This window comes from Scatophagus argus, chromosome 12 (assembly GCF_020382885.2).
Source record: "Scatophagus argus isolate fScaArg1 chromosome 12, fScaArg1.pri, whole genome shotgun sequence".
NCBI classification, from domain to species: domain Eukaryota; kingdom Metazoa; phylum Chordata; class Actinopteri; family Scatophagidae; genus Scatophagus; species Scatophagus argus.
The window spans coordinates 23,608,345-23,615,190 of record NC_058504.1 but is presented as its reverse complement, the minus strand read 5'-3'; the positions used below and the strand labels follow the sequence as shown (position 1 = coordinate 23,615,190).

Sequence of the window (6,846 nt, the reverse complement as noted above, 5' to 3'; positions counted from 1 at the left end):
CCAGTGAAAATCTGGCCCAAGGCCCCAGAACATCATCGGAGTGATGAAAGGTATACTATCATCTGAGCAGAAACTACTGTAGTTTGTGCCATGATGCATTCCTCAAATATCTTCATTCAAAGTAAAAGAAACTTCTGAAGAGGAAGTTAAACTCGCAGCTATCAGCATTACTAATCCCTTTTGTTCCTCTCTTGTTCTGCTGTTCAAAGCAGCGGCGGGGATAACATCACTTCATTGACAATCAGCAGTCCTGGTTTGTCAATTAGACCTTTTATTCGGCTAATCTCCTGCAGGACTGTGCAGGGTTTTCACTTGTATGAAGGGAGAGAAAAGCAGAGCACTTTAATGCCGTCTAATGACGTTATGTGAGGAATAGCCCCATGCTGCTGGGAACATGATAATGCCACTTTGTTCCCTTTGGATTTGTTCACAAAACCCCCCTCCCAGTTGCTGATTCACTTCTTGTTGCACTGACACAATGGGGCTCCCGCTGTTGGACCCTGTCTACCTCTTATTCTCTAAACACCTTTCTCATTTGTTGGGCCATAGCTGGGGGTGCGCACTGTATTATTTTCTCCTCAATTAGCACAAAAGGATTGTGTTGATCACTTCCTCTGCAAAGGTGAGTTAACATTCCTCAGTGTCATTAGGGAGGTTATCAATGGTGAGCTGTGCTTGAAAGTGGCGACAGGAGAAACATCTCACTTCAGAACTGAATGTTTTAAAAACAAGGCGGAAATAAGATTCTTTGCTGATCTTTGTGCATGAAGTTGTTCCCAAAACCCACCAAACACCACCTCGTCCCTCCTGAACCTGCACAGAAAGCCCAGAAAAGAGTTTCATGTCTCGTCTTCTTGGTGGTGGGAAGCAGGACGACATTTGCTGGCCCTCCAGAGCTCCTCCCTCCTCTTTCAGCCTCATTACGGCGTATCCTGTTCAGAGACGGAGGGAGGGAAGGAGGGAGGGAGGCTTTGATCAACCTGTCCTCCCACTTCCGCTGGACTCTCAGAGAATAAAATCTGCCAAATCCTTCAGTCCAGGAACCCTCCCCCCACACCACTCCTCCTCTGTGGTGTCAGGGAGCAGAGGATGATGGATGAGGAGGCGGGAGGCAGGGAAGGTGAGAGAGGCGACCATGATCAGGGCAGTGAGTGGATCCTAACATATCCTAACAAATAAAATAAAGACAAAGTATCTGAACAAATGAGAAAAACCTAAGAAGGGTCAGTTCAAACAACTTACAGTTTAATTCCCTTCATTCTCACTTGTCTTGAAGAAGGCAAATCAGTCATTTTAGGTCCAAAGGTCAAACAGAAACTAGAATCACTTCCTCCTTGCACCAGTATAGTACAGGTTCCATCTATGTCTGTTCAGACTCAAATAATATATGTAGAGAAACAGATAGACAAAGAGATTCCATTCATTTGTTCATCTGATATTCCAATTTTTAAAAAATTTAAAATTCTGGATAAAAAATCCAAAAAATGGAAAAATGTTTTTTTTTATTTTTTTGTTTTTGAATGTGATATTAAAAAACAAAAACAAATAATGCTTCAATTTTTGAACTTTTGATTTTATTCTCAGATCAAAAATAAAACATTTGAAAAATGGGCCAAGAGCCGAATATGAATATAATATTTCATTTTTTGTGATTTGTGTGACCTGGAAGCCAATCCAAAGTCTTTGTCTGTACATTGTCATCTTGACAAATGTAACCAGACCACTAATGCTTAGAGTTGATAGAGATGGGGAGCCAGAGCTTCATCTTATTTTGAGGCAACAAACACATCGCTTTGAAGGTGACAGATGAGGTAAGCAGCATCTTCCGATATCAATATCAAATGAGCAAACGACACATGGATTCAAAGAGCTTGCTTAACAGAAGCTCAGTATATGGTGGACTACAAAGCTTCAAATGCAGATGTTGCTGCAGAAAAGGTACAGACACTAAAATGTGGAGGCTTCACAGACATGTTCCCTTCAGCACAGAAAATATCTACAATCAGCACAGTTTCAAGATGGACACCCAAAGATTAGCAATATATATAAAGTCAATATATGACCACATGTGAAATCTGGTCACAATGTGTCCTATTCCTGAGTTCTGCTGCTGAATAATGGAGAGAAAACATCTTGATGTCACAGTGAAGCTGACCTTTGACCTTTTCCTCACATCATCATTTTATCCTGGACATTTGTACCAAATTTGGAGAAATTCAAAGTTTTAAATATTGTGTTCACGAGAATGGGACGAACACATGAACATATTGTATTGGAATGTTAATGGAATAAAAACAACAATATCATGAGTACTGACAGTTATTAGAAAGCTGAGCTTTTTATTGTCCATTTTATTAGATACATATTATTGGATTTTATTAGACCTTATCAAATATATTCACTTGATTCAGACAGATAAAAGGTCTTGGACTTAGAAATTCACTCAAAAGACTGTTCAGTCAGTTATCAGGTTTCTGTCTCCAGAACATGGATGATTTTGCTGCTCATTGTGGTGGCATCTCCACAAAACTGCCCAAACTGCCTTGTTGTAAACCAATACAACAAGGCAGTTTGTGTAGTTAAAAGAATTTAGCATGAAGAAATACAAGCTGCTGTTGAACTCTGCTGAAACATTGTTAGCAAGGACACTGAAGCATCTTTGTTGGAATGTAACCATATATTTACTCAAGTACTGAAGTATAAATGTGAGGTGCTTGTTTACTTTCTGTATTTTCATCATGTATGTCAGAACTCTGTAGAGCAGAACTGTGATCATGTGATCCTCTCCAGTCTCAGTGGGGTTGGTTGGATGAGCAGTTGTCGTTTTCCTCTCTTCAGACTCTTTTGTTTCGGTGTGTGAAGGACAGGGCGACTCCTCTACCCCCCTATGCTGCACCCTTGGGTGCCAAGAAAAGCTCAAGAGTAGAAGAAGACAGATGGCTGCTCGCTTTAAAATCAGTCCTCGGCGGCCCGAGATGCCATCGCTGAGTGGCCATGGTCCTGCCAGAGTCACAGGAAGCAGATGCATGTACATATGTTTTTCCCTCAAATTATACCGCCTTTAGTGGAGATGAAGAGGGATGCGGAGCAGAGTGGTCAGTTCTGATCCCTGAGGTCTGCCTTCTCTGATCTGTGTGTTTGTTTTGATGATACGAGGTGAGGAGTACTCCAGTACACTCCAGTACATGTATACTGTAGTTCTGCATTGTGTTGCACCAGAAATTCTTAAATCTGTTGATTTAGTGGTGGAAGAAGTGTGCAGATCTTTGAAGCCAGTTGGACCCAGGAGCATGTGGACTTTCCCTTTAACCGAAAGTGTTATTTATTAGGCTGCAGCTAATGGTTTATCTCTTGCAGTGAATCATTTGACAATCCACATCTCAGTCTGACAAATACCCTGATGCATTTGTAAGTTTCACCAATGTGAACACAGAGCGCTCTTCAACAAAGTAAAGTGAAAGGGAAGGATTACTGCGCTGCCAACCTGATGACATCACGCAGATCATAAACAAAGGTGGGTTATGATTGGTCAGGGAGGCTATAATTTGATTCATTCTTCCTTTGTTGCAGTTGGTGAAAACAAACAGAAACTTTACCATCAGCAAATATTCTCCTAAAGTAATTTAATCAAATACAAAAAGAGGAGTTGTATATAAATATATAATAAAAAATAACACCAACACCTCCACAGCTTCAACAGGAGAATTACATTTTAGAAATAGAATTAAAATTAAAATTAGAATTAAATGTGGACCAGTCATATGAATTCTCACATTCCTCGAGACACTGGCCGAGGAGGTGGATTTGCAGCCATTTTTGATTTTTGATGCCATGTATGCCATATTTACATATATGTGCATGTATATGGATATATAGGAAATATATGTGTCATATATGACTTGTATATATCCACATATATGCCACAGTCAGGTGCGTATATGTCATACTTATATATATCTCATATATGTCTGACCTTTTGCATATATGGCATACATGCCATGCCTATATCTCACTTTATTTGCAAATGATGTCATGTGCATATATGTTCAAACAAAACGTATTTATGATTGTACTTATTTTAGTTCAATGCAGATTAAGGTTTGCAAAAGAAAATTCAATGTATCAATAGCTGTTGATTGTTTTATTGCTTGCAGCGGTTTTTAAAGTGGCCTCACACTCTATCATCTGTCATCAACTCGATCCATGTTGCGGTGACGGGTGAACTACCGACTCATAAAGTCTAACCAAGACACCTGGCTTAGAAGGCTATAGGTGTGACGTAGCGGAGTGGGAAAACCGCAATGCATTGTGGGCTTTGTGGGCAACTGAAAAGTGTGTTTACGTCAGCTGCATGCATGACGCTGCTCTTGTGTTCTGTTGTTTAGTTAACAAGTTAAGAAATGGTACAAACGTGCTGTGTCGTTAACCTGCCACAATTGTTCACATGATCGCTTCGGTAAAAAAAAAACGATGGGGTGAGATTTTTCTCATTTCTAACGTGGAAGCAAAGCCAAGGACCTCGGCTGATACTGGTATCTCCATGCAACCGGCCACTTTTTACATTCATAAAAGTTTTTCCTCTTTTTTGCTGGAATTTTGCTACATCACAGCCTAACAAAATGAGTTCATTATAGTAAGTGGACTTTAGAATATTTTATGCAACCTAGTGTTGTCATATATTCCCACCATGATAAAGAACATTTTAAAAAAATATCCCCAAGTATGTTGTTCAGTAAGGATGTTCATTCTAGACCTTGAAAGTAGTGCTATCGAGCCTTCTATCCCTGTAATCCTCAGCAGCAATGACTTCATGAGTTTTTTAATGACAAGATTTTAATCATTAGTGGCAAAATTCAGCACTTACTGACCTCAGCTGGTACTGAACTACCTTCAAACATAGGAGTCTTAGAAACAGCAATAGAACCAGAAAATTATCTTGACTGCTTTTCTCCCATTGACCTTCACCAGCTAAACTCACTCATATTTTCATCTAAGCCAACATGCCTCTTAGACCCCATCCCAACTAAGCTTCTCAAAGAAGTTTTACCCTTACTTAGCACCTGTCTATTAGATATGATCAATCTGTCCCCTATAACAGACTAGTCAAATCTCTCAATCCTCTTAAAAAGCAGACACTTGACCCAGCTTCAAGAGGTCTAACTTCTACTGTTGTGCTGCATTTGACACCATTGACCATTCTATCTTATTACACAGATTGGAACACTTAATTGGCATTGAAAGAACTGCATTAAGTTGGTTTCAGTCTTATTTATCACATCTATCTCAATTTGTTCATATTAATGATGCATCGTCCATACTTACAAAAGTTAGTCACAGAGTTCCCCCAAGTTCTGTGTTCGGGTCAATAGTGTGCACCCTTATATGCTCCCCATTGGTGAGATTATTAGGAAACACTCCCTACATTTTCACTGTTATGCAGATGACACACAGTTATACTTGTCAATGGAACCTGATGAAACACATCAGCTAGCCAAACTTCAGGCATGTGTTAAAGACTTAAAAGCCTGGATGACTTGCAAATTTCTCCTTCTAAATTCAGACAAAACTTAAGTTATTTTTCCCTAAACAGTAGCTCTAGATGGAGTAACCTTGGCCTCGGCTCCCAGATTCCTTACAGTGGAGCTTATTTTTGATCAGGACATGTCCTTTAATTCACAGACATACAGTGTTTGAAATGTTTGTTATACATTTCAAAGACTACATTCTTTCACCTCTGCAAAATTGCCAAAATTAGGCACATTCTGAGTCAGAAAGATGCAGAAAAATTAGTCCATCCATTTATTATTTCCATGTTGGATTATTGTAACTCCCTTTGATCAGGTTCTCTCCAATTAAACCAGAATGCTGCTGCACGAAGAACCAGCATTAGAGATTTCTACTGTACTGGCTTCTCTACATTGGCTGCCTGTAAAAGTCTGGGATAGAGTTTAAAATTCTTCTCCTAACATCATAATCACAATAGTACCTTCTGTATACTTCATTATTATCATTATCCTTAGTTCCAATACTTCTGGTATTATTGTTATAGGTCCCTTGCTCATGGGCCCGTTAGCCATTACTAATGGAGTGGCAGGGCATTGATTAATCATTACACCCCCCCACCCCACCCAAATGTTTTCCTGCCAGACCAGGGGGTATCGAACCAGCAACCCTCGGGTCACAAGCCACTTCTCCGACCTCTTGGCAACTGCTGCCCAAACCAGAAAAAACAGAAATTATGCAGTCGAGATTCCCACATTTGGGGAATTCGCGGAGGTAAGGACAACTGGAGTACAGTGTCTGAGCCTTACCCTGAGTGAAGAACCTTCTTGTTTATGGTATCTCCCTTGCCAGGTAAGTATTACTGCTGCAACAGATGGTTGGCTCTCCCACACCATTCAGACACCAGCAGTGAAGTCATAATAATTTTGGACAGTCAGCTTATGCAAAGATTTCATTTTGTTTCCGAATGTTCTGATTCTCTGGGTTCAAACTGTTTGTGTTCTCTGTACAGCATGTAATCCATTAGCAATACTACTGCATTAACAGTAGTTGTGAATGTTTTGTGTATAGCATATGCGGTAGTATCTCTCAGTTTCGAAGTATTTGCTGTTTCTGAGACAAATATTGTACCATGGAACACATGCAACTGAGATTAAGTAATCAGATTACAACAAATAATTAGTAACTATAATTGGGAGCAGCTCTCAGCTGTCAATCATGACGTATCAGCCCCTTTTTACAGCATCAAGTAACTAATTAAAACAAAACTCATCAGAAAAATGAGAACATGAACAAACATCAGCGTGATAAGAACTACCTAACTAAACTAAAAATGACAGTAAC

At 39.7% G+C, this 6,846-nt stretch overlaps 1 non-coding gene across 1 annotated transcript; it reads right to left on the bottom strand.

Moving 5' to 3' along the window:
• Window positions 1–6,199: 6,199 nt before the first annotated feature.
• On the bottom strand, window positions 6,200–6,362 carry LOC124068760. The gene has a single exon (XR_006844975.1). It is a non-coding gene; the product is annotated as a U1 spliceosomal RNA (small nuclear RNA).
• Between the last annotated feature and the right edge of the window lie 484 nt (window positions 6,363–6,846).